This window comes from Polistes dominula, unplaced genomic scaffold (genome assembly GCF_049000335.1).
Source record: "Polistes dominula isolate Pdom_NZ unplaced genomic scaffold, Pdom_raw_medaka contig_82, whole genome shotgun sequence".
In the NCBI taxonomy this organism is placed as follows: domain Eukaryota; kingdom Metazoa; phylum Arthropoda; class Insecta; order Hymenoptera; family Vespidae; genus Polistes; species Polistes dominula.
Window position 1 is genome coordinate 6,621,242 of NW_028301046.1, and position 17,298 is coordinate 6,638,539.

General features: G+C 30.8%; 1 protein-coding gene across 1 annotated transcript in view; it reads left to right on the forward strand.

Annotated features, from left to right (window-relative positions):
- The window catches only part of LOC107068165 (zinc finger protein rotund), a 177,365-nt gene that overhangs the window by 14,797 nt on the left and 145,270 nt on the right, over window positions 1-17,298 (forward strand). The gene's annotated exons all lie outside the window — the stretch shown is intronic.

Sequence of the window (17,298 nt, forward strand, 5' to 3'; positions counted from 1 at the left end):
TGGTAGTAAACTGGAACAAGTTTACTATTTATTTTACTTCTGTAAGAATATAATCGAAATTTTAGTAATTGTAAAATTGGCAAGGATCAGTTTACCTACCATCACCATCACCTATTTCTGTTCTCTTTTTTTTGTACCATTTCTTATCCTCATTTTTTTCTATTTAATAAATTTTTCATTTTTTTTTATTCTTCGTTTGCCAACATAGAATACCAGGAGCACCGTAAAATAGCTCATTCAAGGATGAAGGAATCTCTCGTTGGAGGTATAATTACAGAGCACGCGCGCGCAAACATACACACACACACACGTCCAAACACGTAGATAATTTCTCTCGATCGTAACTTTTCTTGGATCGTAACTACTCCTCGGGTGTATACCTTCAAAAATTTTACAACCTTCTCTTCGCCTTTCGATTACCATTGCCAGAGAGAGAGAGAGAGAGAGAGAGAGAGAGAGAGAAAGAGAAAGAACAAATTCTTTTTATCCATCAAACGTTCCATTTAAACATCTCCTAACGGTTCTTCGAATACGATTATTAAAAAGAAACGCGCACAAGAATTTGTATTCAAATAAAAAATCCAACAATACGATAAAAAATAATAATAAATCTAAAAAATAAAATCGCACAATCGAAGATTTGAGGGAAAACAAAGAACCATCTCGATCATTTAAAAGTCATTTAAATTACAATCGAAAATCGAACGATAATTCATTTTCTTTGTGTATTCGTTGTAAAAATAAAAATAAAAAAGAATAATCGATCTATTGAAAAACTCGGAGATCGCGAAAGGCGCGCAAATTTGAAAATTATCGGAGACGCGTGTGTACCATCAAAGCGGGGCAACGTCAAAACGGTTCGAAGAATTGCCGCATGGCGGCGCTACTCGCTGCTAGTATGGTAGCGTCAATGAGAGAACACCGCGCGCAATTCTTCTTTCCCTCTATCTCTTTTTCTCTCTTTATATTTCTCTTTCTCTTTATCGTTCTCGTTCTCTCGTTCACGTTCACGTTCTCGTTCCTGATACTTCGATTTTTCTACCGAAGCTGCCTTCGTCGCGTCGCCGCCACGCTTTTTGCGCTCGGATAATGAAAGATTTATGAAAGAACGCGTCGGCGTTATCACGAAAATCGATCTCTCGACATTAATTCGGAGAAATTCGAGTCTCACCCTCGTTGCTGCTGCTGGTTGGCTGACTGGCTGGCTGGTTGGCTTACACTGATATTTCTCCTCCTGCCTAAACTATTTCTAGCCTTTTTTACTTTTTTTTTACTTATTTTTTGGGGGTTCTTTTTATCTTCTTACCCTGCCAGATCTTCAATTTACATAGCAGAAGAATATTAAGGTCGACGTACATAAACGCATCTATACACCCAAACACGCGTTTGTGCATACATTTGCTCTCGTACTTACATTGTTATACATGTATGAAAATGTAATACAAACATATTTACTCATACGCGTGTAGGTATGAAAGAAGTATTGTAAGTGTGTTAGGAAACCGAGATCGCACGGCTCACGGAAAGTGATCGTTCGGCGACCTTCTTGGCACGCTAGTACATCTCAACGCTACTTTTTTCTTTCCATTTTTAAGAGCAACTAGTAAGTTCCTTCTTTTTTCTACTTTTTTCTATTTTTTTTTTTTTATTATTATTCTCTTTTTTTCCTATCCTGTGTAATCCGGCGTAACACCTCGGATACTCCAGTTGCAAGTCGACGGTATAATTTTCGAGCTAGAAAACGATTAGATGAATAGTTTTATCGTTCGAGAAAATCGAAAATAAAACGTTTCTTAACAGTTACGGGGGTTATTAAATTGGTTAATCAAGAAAAAGAATAAAATAAAATCAAATCAAATAAAAAGTAGAAGAAAATATCGAAACAAGTTGTATGTCATCAAACTTGGCTAACTTTTCGGAATAATCTTCTTATTTACATAGCTGCTGTTACTTGTCAGGGGGAGAGGGTGGGGTAGGGGAAGGGGTGTAAAGAGAAAAGAACGAACACTCGTTTAAAACGTTTAGACTGGACGTTTAGGAGAAACAACAAAAGACACGATTAATAATCTGCGATATCCTTGAGCACGGCAGGTGGCGAAAGGTCGAGTTAAGAGCAAACCAGTTTTCCATTATGTTCGTACAAGGTCTACGATCGGTTTCTCGACGAAAGAGAGTCTATCTCTCTCTCTCTTTTTTTTTCTTTAGCTTTTTTTTTGTCAGGAGCGACGTCCATCTTCCATCTAATAGATGACCTAACTATTTGGAATCGATTCTGCAATCTTTATTTTTGGCTAATTTCTTTCTTCATTGTTCAAATTTTCTATAAATAGTTTTCAATAAATTGAATTATTTTTTAAATGGTTTAAAAAAAAGTATATAAACATAATCGACGATATTTTCAATACAAATTTACGTTTTTGGGTTGAATAGATAGAAAAAATTCTTGCTAATTTTAACATATATATTATTATATATGAAATATCTATATTTATAAATATATTAATCAAATTATTAAAATATTGGTTCATTAGATTATTTTAAAAAAATCGATACGAACTTATCGCATTAACCAACATTTTATGTTTTTCATTTAACTTTGATGAAACATATAAGAGTTCATATTTATATTACATTATTCTTCTTATTTTTTATTCAAATATGCTACGATAAAATTAATAATTTAAATATAAATTAATTAAATATTAAATAAAAATTTTGTGGACAACAATTAAAAATAGACTGTATCAACCATATAATATATAAATGAAATGAATACAACGTTGAAATTGAGTTTTCTTTAAAAATCTATTTCAACAAATCAACATAGCATCGATGCAATTGTTTATGCACGCGTATTATTTCTAAATAAGGAATAATATATTAGAAATGTATTTAACCAAGTAAGACGTATAAGATAGTCATGGAATTTGTGTTCGGCATTGACTTGGAAGTGAACTCGGTATAGTAGACTGGAAATGATTCTGTTGGTGCCGGTGCCGTTGCTGCGTCCCGGGAGTTACGACTCCATTAAGAAGGGAGCTTCGCTGATTTTTTTCGAGTTCATTTCGGGTCGCATAAAACAAGCTGTTTAAAATGCAAGGGCGTAACCGTGCTTCAGGTAGTAAGCATCAGCTTCATTACCCACTTTTGCTTGCTAGCAGGGAGAAAGAGAGATAGGAAACGAGAACTGTTCTCTATCTTTTCTCTTCAAATTTTTCCTAATTCTTTTTTTCTTCTTCTTTCATTGCGTACATATGTGTGCATGTGTGCGTACGCGTATTTACTTTCCTTTTTAAATTCTAGTCCATCATTATTCGTTCAGTCAGTCGGTCATTCGGTTATCTTTAATATAGTAGTTGGATTTATTTTTTATTATTAATACGAAATAAACCTAGTATTTCTAGAATAAATCGTAAGATCATTTAATTACGAAAAACAAACGAAAATTGGTTATACTTATAAATAATACCAATATTTGTATAACGAGAGTAATATAAAAATACAGAAAAAAATGAGAAAAAGAAGTAATGAAAATGATTACAAAGTGAAATAATACCGCGTATCAAATAATGCATATTATAATAATAATAATAATAATAATAATAATAATAATAATAATAATAATAATAATAATAATAATAATAATAATAATAATAATAATAATAATAATAATAATAATAATAATAATAATAATAATAATAATAATAATAATAATAATAATAATAATAATAATAATAATAAATATAGTTTCCCGCGCATGATAGTGAGATAAAGTAATCAAGTAAATGCACTATATGTTTTAATCGAATAATACATTTCGAATGATCTAACACGCGCATATGTGTATTACAACAATGTCCCTGTTTCCTAGGTTGCTGCTGCTGCTGCTGCAAGAAAAAAACATATTAATTTGATCTTAATGTCTACTCGTATACACCTTATCCAACTTGGAAATCGATTGAACAGATAGATAGATAGATAGATAAAATAAAATAAGATAAAAAGGAGCGTTGTATATTTGCAGGAAATCCGCGCCACTGGTCATCGAGACAGTTATGAGACTCTGCCCCTTCTTGGACTGACTCGTCAGTGGTTTTGCGAGTATCTCTTTGCTTTTGTTAACCTCCAAGTCTTTTACAGCGGATACACATTGGTGTAACGATGATGGTGATTGTGTGCTGATGGTATTATGGTAGTGATGTTGGTAGTAATGGTGGTAGTGGTGGTAGAGCGGTCTATCCTTTGCTCCTGTTTCCACCTCCTGCCCATCTCTTACCATTCTTGTCTTTCCTCTTTCACTCTTATATACCACTCGACTACCTCCCTCCTTCCTCCCCCTACCCCCTTCTCTCCTACCCCTTTTCTTTCTATCATCGTCCGGTAGTCGTCGTGTGTCTTATTCTGCTCTCTTTTTAGCGACTTCTTCTTCGTCCTTTTGCCGGCACGCCGAAGCATCGTTCGAGAGTGAAAGAGAGAGAGAGAGTGAGAGAGATAGTAGATACATGCAAAGAGAAAAAAAGAGAAGGATAGTACGAAGGAGGAGGTTTCTCTTGCTTGAAAGGAGCCGACGCTGTGTACGGTAGCCAGCCAGACTGTACCCAATTATTCCACCGTGCTATACTAATGCAATGGACCCCCTCGACCATTCTACCCTAACTTCTCTTCCTCTCTTCGACTACTATAACTTCTTTTTCTTCTTCTTCTACTTCTTCTTCTTCCTACGACCTCACCTCCGACCGAGAGGACTGACTCCTCCTTCTCTTCCTCCTCTTGTTTTTACTTATTCCTCTTTATTCTTTCTTTCTGTCCTCATAAGAGTCGTTTCGGAAATGATTTGATATACCGCTCTTGTAATATTAATGATCAATACTTTTTATTTATTATTATTTTTCTCGAAATTCTTCTTCGTAAAAAACGTTTGTAAAAGATGAGGTCGGGGAAGGGGGAGAAGGATTGAGGTAGGGAGAGTTCAATGACGTCAATTATCTCGATAATAATTTTCACACGATTTTGTTTCGATTCGAGGACTACCGCGAAAGTTCAAAAACTTTACGCCGTTAGTTGATTATAATCGATTTTTACCAATTATTCTATACAAATAAAATAATGTAATTATTGTGTTATTTTAAAGAATAATTATGTATTGCAAATAAAATGTTTACTTTTGAAAATCGATAATCAGTTAGACGACTATCATTTAAAGTTCAGTTCATACGCTTGGCAACTTAAACTTACCAACGTATATTAAAAGTGCCGATTAAATCGGCAAATCGAGTAATCGTTATTATTATTGTTATGATTTATACTTGACGTTATATATTTAGTTCGTACATTATCTCGATTTAAGTCGCAAGAGCACGTGCTATGTTAAATAAACGAGGCTTTATGCTATTGCCTCGTTGCATGCAATGATTGTTGCACTCTCTTCCTGTAATTTCTTCCTGTACTTTCTTCCTGTTAGCGACTTAACCAAGTCGCGTGATTATTCGGAATCGCACCTTTACGGAAGGAGAGGGATGGGAGTAAAATTGAACCCCTATGTTCGCATGTTACGATTCAAGTTGCTACGAATGGTTTCAAGACTATTGCTGTTATTTGAATATAGTGTAATAGTAATTTAGTTAACACTATTTTTACGGACTGAGAGCATATTTGACTCATTTCAAATTTGTTTGTTACATAACATATATATTTATATATAAAGCTTACATATATTACTTTTTAAAAATAAAATATAATATATTAATGTTATATTATAATATATATATTAATTATATTATATTATAATTATATATAAATTATATATATTATATTATATTATTAATTATATATATATTATATTATTAATTATATATATATATATATATATTATAATATAATATTATATTATATTATATATTAATTATTATTAATATTAAATATAATTAATATTATTAATATTAAATTAAATAATATTAAATATTAATATATATAAATTAATATATAAATAATATTAATATAATATATAATATAATATATAATATAATATATATTAATATATATATAATCCTTTCCGTTATTTCTACTTCTTCGTTCAAACAATGTTTGTAAGTTTTTAAAAAAATAATAAACGAAACATTCGTAACTTGTTTGTTAAAATTTGTAATCATATATTTTTGTCTTTTAAGAAGGTGTCTTCGATTTATTTGCACCAATGAGTGTTAAGGTTTAATAAAATAAAATATACATAGATGTATTAACACATCGATATAATTAAATCGAGAAATGATTTCTTAGGTTCTTTTTTTCCTAACGACCTTTTTTTAGTTTTTTTCTTTTGGTTTGGTTTTCTTTTTTTCTTCTTTTTTGTTTACACCCTTCTACTGAAATCACACACGTATCTCGAACGATATTATTAGATGAACAGCCGTCTTAACGGTTGGAGCTTTCCTAAATAAAAAAAGAGATACTTCATATCCGTTCCAAGGAAGGTCGTTAATCGTTAGGATCAATAATTGCTGGAACATGGAAAGGAATGTAAGAAATAAAAGTTTTTTCTCTCTTTCTCTCTTTCTCTCTCTTTTTCTCGGCAACTTAGAATCACGAGTAATGGATTATGATTCACCGAAAAAGATAGAGGAAGATGAAGAAGAAGAAGGAAAAAATGGTAAAATGATTATTTGAAAGTATCGATAAGTAAGACGCTGATACAATTCTATTGCATATTTTATGTTTAACCCTTTGATTACTATTGATGCATATACGTGTTTATCAATATGATTATAAAAACAAAATGTAATATTGGTTTACTCGTTGATTATTGTTTTGTGACTATTGTCACAAATATAAGAAAGAAAAACATTAATTATGAAATATAATTTATTATTAGATCTGGTTAATAATATCAATAAACGGAAATAGTTACATTAATAATAAATTATTCTTTCTCAACAAAACATTTTAGCTAAAAGTATTCAGTAACCAAAATGGTTAGGAAAAGAACAAACAAAGAAAATTAATAAAAATATTATTATTTTCTATAGATTAAATTGTATTTAATTATAAGATATACATACAAGCGGCCCTCAACTTTCGCTATTTCTACTTTCGCACAATTCGCTATTTAGCACATTTTTAAAAATTCAACTGTTTAATGTTCTGCGATCGGATGTCCCCTCTCAGGGGACATCAGACTAGCCATCAGATGACATTGTTCGGATAAAGAGAACAAAATAGTCTCAGTCTTGCATTAGGGCGTGCGTCAACGAGTTGTGTGTTTTGCTAATTTAGATAAATACTTTAAAACACAGTTTTTGGTGCATATTTTTTTACATCCCACTACTTTCGAACATTCAACATTCGCACACACTTTCAGGAACCAATTATGTGCGAAAGTCGAGGGCCTACTATATTTTGTGTGCACCTTTAGCTGTAACATCTTTTTTTCATATTATTGTATCACACGTCGTATTAAGTACTTATAATTCTCCTACAAGAATTGATTGTATTTTTGTCACAATACAAAACTACAAAAAAAAAATTAAATTAACCTTATCACGATATTCATAACAATTAACTGAAACTTTTTTCTCCACAATATTGTTGTTGTTTTTATTTAAATATGGAACACTTAAAACGATTTTATTATTTCAACGACTATAATTCATTCTTAGTTGCAGTTATTAAGAAAAAACACAAAAATTGGGAAAATTCGTCCCAAAAATGGGACATAGACGCGGCTAATAAGTTAAAATAAAAAAAAATAAAAATTCTTATATAATTTTCATGAGAGAAGAGTAACAAAACAATACTCAATGAGCTAATCGACATTACATGTTTTTGTTTACGTTCATACCGATAAACACATATAATTTAGTATTAATGTAACTATTATCATTGATTGATATTATTAATGAGACACGATAATAAATTATATTTCATAATCAAAGTTTTTCTTTCTTATATAATTTTCATATTATATAATAATAGTTACAAAACAATAATCAATGATTAAACCAACGTTACATTTTTTTTCGTATAAATTCGTATTGACAAACAAGTATATACGTCAATAGTAGTCAAAGGGTTAAACAAAAGAAGGATATGTTTTTATTGAATAGACGAGAGAGGAGGGGGTAAGGGGTATTGGAGTTTCGACTAGACTCGGACAAGTTCGGGGATTTGTTCGGATAGGGTTTAGGGGGAAATAGGGTCCGGACAGGCATTGTCTTCGAGGATATCTTACCGTTACGCTCGACTTAGGTTTTACCGTACTACTAAGCGACATAGTCATCGCGACCCTATTCTCTCCTCTTCGCGGTAGAATGGCATTAAGGATCGTATTAATCAAGAAACCGTCGCGTCGTCGTTGCCGTCGTCAGTGTGATTCCTTAGAAGACCCCGTCGTTGTGGTTCTGTTCTCTTAGAGAGAACTTGCCTTCGAGGCCAACGATCATTCTCTCCTTGCTTTGCTTTCTAGAAAAACGGGAGTATAGGAGAGAGGGGGGAACGATAGGATTTGAGATGGATTAGAGACGGAAGCTGGTGGAACGTCGAAAAATAGAGAAAGAATAAAAATGGGAAGAAGACTGAGGAGAGAGGGAGCGGGAGAGGAGTGGGAAACATTTGTATACTTTTGTATTGTACTTTAGGGTCTGTCTGAAAAATTTTGAACACATTATTTTTTCTTAAATAAAATTATATTGTTCTTCTATCTAGTTTTTTTTTTTTTAAATCGTTAGATTAAAAACTAGTCAATTCCGTTTCGATTATTATTTTCTTAACGTTTATATATACCTTCTTAATCCATTAACCGCCACAATACAAACAAAAATTAAATTAACCATAGAATGATTTTCATAATAATTAACTGGAACATTTTTAGTCATAATTGTTGTTTTTATCTAAATATAGAGCACATGGTTACGATTTCAATATTTTAATGATTATATTTCCTTCTAAAATTGCAGTTATTAAAAGAAAAAAAATTGTAATGTGTCCTAAAAATAGGACACTGACGGCTAATGGCTTAAAAACTTTACAAGCCTATCTAATAATATTCGTACGTTTAGATTGATAAAAAAAATAGTTGTAACGATTTAGAACACATAACTTTTATAGGTATCACCAACATGATCCTAAATAAATATATATAGTGTGTAATCTTTTACTCTGATTCAAAATATTATCAAACGAAAATCTCCAAACATCAAACAAGATTAGGTAGGACATTTCAAATTTATGTTAACACAAGTATCAATACGATTTTTAGAAATATCCGATAAGTTTCAACTTCGAAATGAAATTTCATAAGAAGAAAAAGAAGAAGAAGAAATTTCCGTTTCCGCGATAACGTGTCATATCTGTTGTAAGTTGTACGGTGCCGGATAGTCTGGCTATGAGTTTTCTTTTTCTTTTTTCATGTCATTTCTCTTACGTCATAGACAGCCAGAGAAGAAGGAGATGGAGAGAGAAAGAGAAAAAAAAATAAAAAGAATCAAACTCCATGAAAAGCTGCGGTCAGAACTCGTATCTTTTGTGTCTTTTGGATGAAGGAAGTAGAAAATGAGAGAGATTACTTTATACGTATATAAAAATAAATCTAAATGTGTATCAAATATACAGGGTGTCTGAAAAGTCGCTTTATTGATGAAAATACTCCTATACAATCTTAAACGAAACTTTTGAATCAAGTATGTAAAACAAAGTCATCGTAATCCACGTAAACATTAGGTTTTCTAATTTTATTTATTATCGATAATTCGAATAAAGTGACTTTCGTATTAGACAATATATTCATACAAAATTTGAATTGATGAATAATAGAAAAAAATTGATTGCTTTATTTTTTTCTATACTTACGGTCGTATGTGTGTACGCATGTAATAGGATACATTTAATAGACAGACATTGATTATAAAACAAAACGAGAGTAACTTGATGAATAAAATCCAAGTATCGTAAAAGGATGCAGTAAACAACAACAACAACAAGAAAAGGGGTGGTGGGGCGGGGGAGAAAAAAAGGGTGGAAAAAATTGGCAAAGAGAGAAAAAGAGAGAAAAAGAAGATGAGAAAGTCCGAGGGAAATGCGAAACTTCCGAGAGTATAGCTATACACCTCTACGGACGACGGCTCTTTCGTCGAACTCGATTACGGTGCAAAAAAGAAGCGAAGCACGAGAAATTGGTTTCGGCTACCGTGGGACGTCGTCGCCGCGTTCAGAAAGAGATAGAAAGAGATAGAATAAATGAGAGAGAGAGAGAGATAGAGAGCAGTGCATCGACGAACAGCGCGCGCGCCAGAGAAAACGAGAGAATGAATGAGAGAGAGTGAAAGAGAGAAAAGACTACTAGGCCTCCGTAACGCTCGTTTTATTGCATACGCTTCGTGTCGAAGTCGATTATAATAGTGCCGTGGCCCCTAAATGGCCTCGTGTTGAACAGCCCTCAAGTATTTCCAATATCCTGCAGGGAGATTCATCTTCCTTACTCTCTCCCTCTCTCTCTCTCTTTTTCTCTCTTACTCTTCTATCTATCTATATATATCTTTCTTTCTTTCTTTCTTTCTTCTTCTCACGCATGCAGTTACGCGCGGTCTCTCTTTGTCTCTACAATCTCGATTTACCGCTCCTCCCCTCCTCCTTCTCCTCCACCTCCACCTCCTCCTATTCTTCTTTTTCTTCTTCTTCTCCTTCTTCTCCCTTCTTCCTTCCTTTCTGTTCGTCTTCGTCTTCTATCTCTTACCTTCTCCTCCTCCTCCTCTTTTTCCACCTTCTCGTGGTTAAGGTTCTTTCCAGAGTTCATTCATGCCTCCTGGTGGCGAGGACCTCATTACCTTCAGTGAATGGATCCCTTTTCTTCGTTCTTTTTTTTTAACTTTTTCTTTATCTATAAAAGTATTTTTTTTCTCTATATTATTATTCCAAAATGTTATAACAATTTTATAAAACGATCATTTTCTATTCTAGAGAAAAATCTTTATCATTATTTCATTTCTTTTCATACGTATTTCATTTTATTTATTTTATTATATTGTTTTATATATTTACATATTATGCGTAATAATATTAATAATAATAATATATTATAATTAATATATTCTATTATACGTACAACGGGTCGAATTGGTTTCAATCTTGTTACCAAAAAATAAAACGTACTTTTAATATTCTTTTTGTTGGCACCGTTAAAAATTGGTTCAATGTTTCTTTCCATAGAGATAGATATACTTTTCAAACCACCCACGCGTATCGTGTTGATTCATAAGGAAAACACGATTACTTTTTCTCTTATCCGTCTCTGTATGTATCTTTGTACCTATATTATAGTGTTTCTTTTTGTTATTTTTTTTGTATTAAAAAGAAAAATTAATCAATCGGATTAGATATTTAATTGATTTACAAATAAGAAAATGTTCTTCTTTTCCTATCTCGTAGCTTTTTGTTTCCTCACCTGTTTTTGTCAGTGCCTCTTTTATTCGCGTTATCGCGTGTATGTAAATTTTCTTTTGTTTTTATGTCTTTTTTTCTTTCTTTTTGCCATTTACTTACTGTATTTTCTCGCCAAATAGAAAAAGAAATCAGTTACATTGCATTCGTTTGATTCATAATAAAGAAGTACAGTTAAATGAGTTAAGAGCTAGTTCGTAAATAAAACACAGTAGTATTGATTTATGAATCAAACCAATACTTACATTAGATATGCGCTATTTTTATAAGAAAAAAAAACTTAATAGACAGCAATTTATGTTTAGAACGTAAAACTTTCTTACAAATCAATCTCGACGATAGTTTTTCATTTAATCGCGACAATAATTAACAACAATAATTTTATTAATTGTATCAACCTTTTTATAATTTTTCTTTTTTTATTGTAATACTGCACAAAATCGAATTAATAATGTTTATCTACTATCTGAAACACGAGAATCTCATTCTTATCGATTATCTTATATAACGTTTTCATTACTTTGAAAAAGTTAGAAAAAAAAACAAATATTGCACGTATAATATTCGTTAAATAATAATTAAATAAATATTGAAACAGATTGAAAATTTTGGATCTTCATAAAATTAATAAGCTTGATGACAATTAGAAACATTATAAAATAAATTTTAAAAACGTATTTTTATAATCGAATCAATTATCCATATTATTTTTGTTTTCGTATCCTAATAGAAGCAAAAGAAAATACAATAGATTAATAATCATTAATTAATATTTCTCTGAAGAGTGAGGTTTTTAATATTTATCATAGCCGTTTATTATCAATTTTCCAGTGGGTGTTCTCACGATAGTATTCTTTTGAACAACAAGTAGAAACAACATTCGGTCGGAAGACCCATCCAATTTCATCAAGTTGTATTTTTCTTCTCGTGAGCGCGAAAGGTTAATCGACCCCCGGGTTTTATCCGGCTCGATCTGCACACCTGGAGGCTCTTCGGCTTCTCTAATGTCTACCTGTTCGCTTTTCGGGAGCCAATCATCGTGTTCGCCACAGGCGCGTGCACGGGTGCTGCACTGATCTCTCTTTCTTTTTCTTTTCCTGTCTTATTTTCTTTCTTCTTCTTTTTTCCTTCTGTTAGTATTCTTCTTCTTCTTTTTCTTCTTCTTTTTCTTTTTCTTCTTCTTCTTCTGCTTCTATTTCTTTCTCTTTTCTTTTTCTTTCCTCTCTCCATCTCTTCTCTTCTTTCATCTTTACTTTCTCTTCTTGCTTTTAGCCAACAACTTCGTTATTATTGTCATTGCCTTTTCACGCCTCTCATTCGTCTCTGACGGATGACTTAATCTCGTATTGTAAAAGCTAGCAGATGATAACTTTTATTACCGTATATTTTGTTAATCATTGTTTTTACGCCATTGACATTTTTTTTTACCAGTAGTATTACAAAGTAAATTTTCTATTCGATTTTTTTCCTTTACTTTTTTGTCTAACAAATTAAAAAGATTTATAAAATGAAAATTGGATCTTACTAAATTTATTTATTTATAGTATTCAAATGTTAAATCATATATCTAATTGTGCTTTTTTTAAAATATCTATATTAATTTATCTATTTATTTTTTATATTAATCTATACGATATTATATTATTTATGTTTATTTCTATCCAATCGATATTTTATTTATTTTACTAATTTTATTTGATAATTTACGATAGTACGATTAATTAACTAATAATTGTATATTTTTTGTTCTAATTCGAGTTATATTATGTTTACAATTAATTTAGTCGTTTTTTTATGGAAACAAATATTTTTCAGAAATTGCATTTATTAGATTTATTTTAATTGATAATATTGAAATTTGTCAAAAAAAATAGTTGTACCATTTCGTCGGCGTTTATATCTGAATATAAAAAAAAAAGTAAAAAAAAATAAAAAACAACAAAAAGGAAGAAGAAGATGAAGATTAAGAAGAAGAAGAAAAAGTCAACGTTCGTTTAACGAACTGTTTGCGAAGACGGTAATCGTTGTGCTTGCGTAACCAACGACAATTTAGAGAAAGATAAACAAAAATACCGAAAGTCATGTAAAATAACCGTCGGATAAGGAATGATACATTTCGTTGAAAAAAATCGAACATTTATAGGAAATTATTTTTGTTGAGATCAAAATAACTACTATGTTAGGGTTATTATCGTTTTTTATCAAATGAACTTTCTGACCTTTGCGCTTGGCCCTTGAAAGATATCATCTGCTTTCATTTTAATTCTAAAGATTAATTTTGGAAACAGTGTAGACGAAATAAGAGTTAGATTATATAAAAATTGTCTACAAACTGGTATATAGTATAAATAAACTGTCTGAAGTAATATGAAAAATATCGATTAAATATAGCTAATTTTTCTGCGTATAAATTGTAACGATAATTATTATTTTATTCGATCGTTGATATATGTGAGTGGGTTGAAAAATTTAAAAATAGGCTTAAAACTTTTCAACTCATCATAGTACTTTTTTCATACAAAATATTTTTAAAGTCGTCTTTAACAAGAAAATAAAAATAAAAAATCATTATTGTTTTAGATAAAAATGATTAGATGATTAGACTCTAATTTAACGTGTTGTTTAAATATTCGAATTTTTTTCTTTTTGGTAAAGTAATTCTTGGTACAGTCAGTATATACTGAAACCTAATTGATTTTAACGTTTAATCGTTCTTATTTCTTTTCAATCTAGCACAGAGAGAAAGAGAAGGAGAGAGAGAGAGAACGCGTAAGTTGTCTGTTTTAAGATTTTGCATAAAGGCGTATCGAATTACGTAAATGTAGCGATAGGAGAGCGTAAATACGATGATTTTATAATTATTGTGCTTATTTAATTAAAAACGACGAGAGAAGGTCGTGGTACTTACGACATATTTACATTTATGTGCGCTTGAATGAATGATATTTTAGATATATCTTATAAAATTTCCGTCGTAAGTATAAGAAGTATATATTTTTACGAAGATTCGACGTAATCATTTAATTACGAGATTATCATTATGAATTTTTCCTAGGTCATCTCCTTTCTCTTTCACTCTTTTTCTCATATTCATAGACAACAATATTTATTTTTATTATTTCATTAATAATTTATTTCATATCTAAAAATTATTTTATTATAAATCGATAACCATTATTATTAATGCTAATTAATGTATATTTTATCTCTCTCTTTCTCTTTCTCTTTATAGTTATTTATTATTAACGTTATATGAAATGTTATAATTTATTTTCCGTATCTTTTTTGTTTTTTTTTCTTTCGATAACGAGAATTTCATTCAAGTAAAATTAATTTTCTTATTAAACCTACGAATAAAAATACATTCTAGTCATGTTCGTGGTTACCCTTGATACTTAACAGGATTATTTTTTAATATAAAGATATCAAGATGCGTAAGAGAGTAATTAATGCGTTCGCGCATCTATCTTCGTCCGCGATGTATAATTAATTTATGCTAAATCATGTTGTTGTTTCATTATCGATCCACGCAGCATTCTCCGCATTAAACTTGAGTAAGAGAACTCGGACTAGTTGGTAGGAGCAACAGGTGAGCGTATCTTCGAAGGATAAGTCGGCCATTCGGGTATATATATATAATAATGTATCTGTGCGTATTTATTTCTACATAGTATGAATAACTTATAATACACAGGGTGTCTCGTAAAAAAAATATTAGTCCCACTTTTAAGAGTCAACCGTTGTACAAAATTAACGAACAAAATGTTCCGACGAATACGCGTCCCTATTTGAAAATCAAATTTTCAAAGTTATAATTTTAAAATTATATTTAACGTTTATCGATAAAATCAATCAATCGTTGTTTGATCTTCTATTATTCAGCTGTACCAAAAAATCATGCAATTATAATTCCGTTGAAACTTTACTTTGAAACTACATAAATGAATAGGTTTTTTTTTGTTTTGATAACATTTACTTTGGAAATATTAATTTAAAAAAATTAACGAATGTGCATTTAATTCTGTTGAAACTTTATTTTGAAGCGTTTGATTACGTTTGATGTTACGTAATAAGTTGATCGAAATTTAATCGTATTAAATATAAAATGTTTAATTAGTTCATTCTTAATAAATACTCTTCATTATTATTGTTATTATTATTAATTTTTTTTTGTATTATTTAATTATTATACGAGGATGGGGGAGACTTCGAAAGTCCCACCTCGTTTTCATAGGCGAACGTGCTCGAAACGAGCAGTAGTGGATGTACCGAGTGATCATCGCGTGAGCACTCTGGGCGGGTTTCGAACCCCAAGGCGAGTGTAGTCAAGAACTCCGAGGTCCAAGGACTCGGCTGTTACCGAGAAAATCTCTCACCGACACGCGTTTCTCTCGCGAGATAATCGGGATCAGCAACAACGTTACAAAGCGAGTCGTTCGTTTAGTTCGTTTCATTCGTTTTTTCTTTCTTTCCTTCCTTCCTTCCTTCCTCTCTCCCTCTCTCCCAACCTTCCCCCTTTTCCTTCCCCCCTTCCTTTTTTAGTTCGTTTATTCGTTCGTTCATTCCTTCGTTTATTCGTACGTTCGTTCATTTCTCTCACTCTTGATGATTGCACCTGAAAAGGTGCAATCGAGCGAAACTTAGTCGTGCGTCACTAATATGTCTATACTATAAAACCTTGGGGAAGGTTTTCTTTTGATTACTCTAATCATTCCTTTCTGTGTTATTCACATACCTTGTAATTAACTTGTAACACTTTGTAGATATTTAGAATGATTTCTATAGTAAATTGTTAGAATTATTTTGATGATAATAATTGTTTAAGTATAAAATAAATATCGATTATTTTAATTTGTATTTATCTAGTTAATACTTTTGTATAGATTATTATTTTTTTTCAATTGTATAAGTGTATTATACATAGTAATTGTAGCAACGCGAAATTTTATGATTTATTTTAATAAGAAAAATATTTCGAATATAATGGTATAAGATATTATTAAGAATAGTTTAGTTTTAAATATAATAAATAGTATATATATATATATATATATATATATATATATATATCAATCATTTTGATATTTGTTTATTAATCAAGTTAATACTTTTTATCGAATACTTTATTTTCTTATTCATTCAGTTCTTTTTTTCAATTGGATTAATGTACCTGTATATATATATAAGTGTGGCAGAAGATAGTATAAGACATTCTTTAAGAATGGTCGAATACTAAATATAATAAATAATAGAATATATAAATATAATAAATATCTACCATTTTTGATCATTGTTATTAATAGAATGAATACTTTTTATCGAGTCTTAAATTTTTTATTATTTATTTTTTTTCCAATTGGATAAAATATGTATCGATAATTATAGTAGTGAAATCTTATGAATTATTTTATATAAAAAAAATATTCTATTATAATACAAGAGACATTCTTTAAGAATAGTCGAATTCTTTTCGTCCTGGCAGGTGAGTGACTTCACCCGTTAAAAGTATCGATCTCGATCTCGGTCTTGATCTCGAGACAACATCGACGACAACGACAACGATTCGTGTGGCCATTGTTTCAACGTTACGGTAGTCTTTCTCTTTCTATCCCTTTTCCTTAAAAGGTATAGGGCTGCACCCATGTGCACCACGCCCTCACCCTTTTTTTGCACTTTAATTAGGGGTATGAAACGGAATGACGAGAACCACACCTCCGTTAGTCCCTCCCCGTGCACCTCGGTTTAATGTGTCCATGAACAAATGCTCAAATGATATATAATATACCCTTGATCCATTCGATTGTAAATGCAATACTATACGTTCTAGAATTATTGTGCAATACCATACTTTTCCTTATCTAACATTTATTT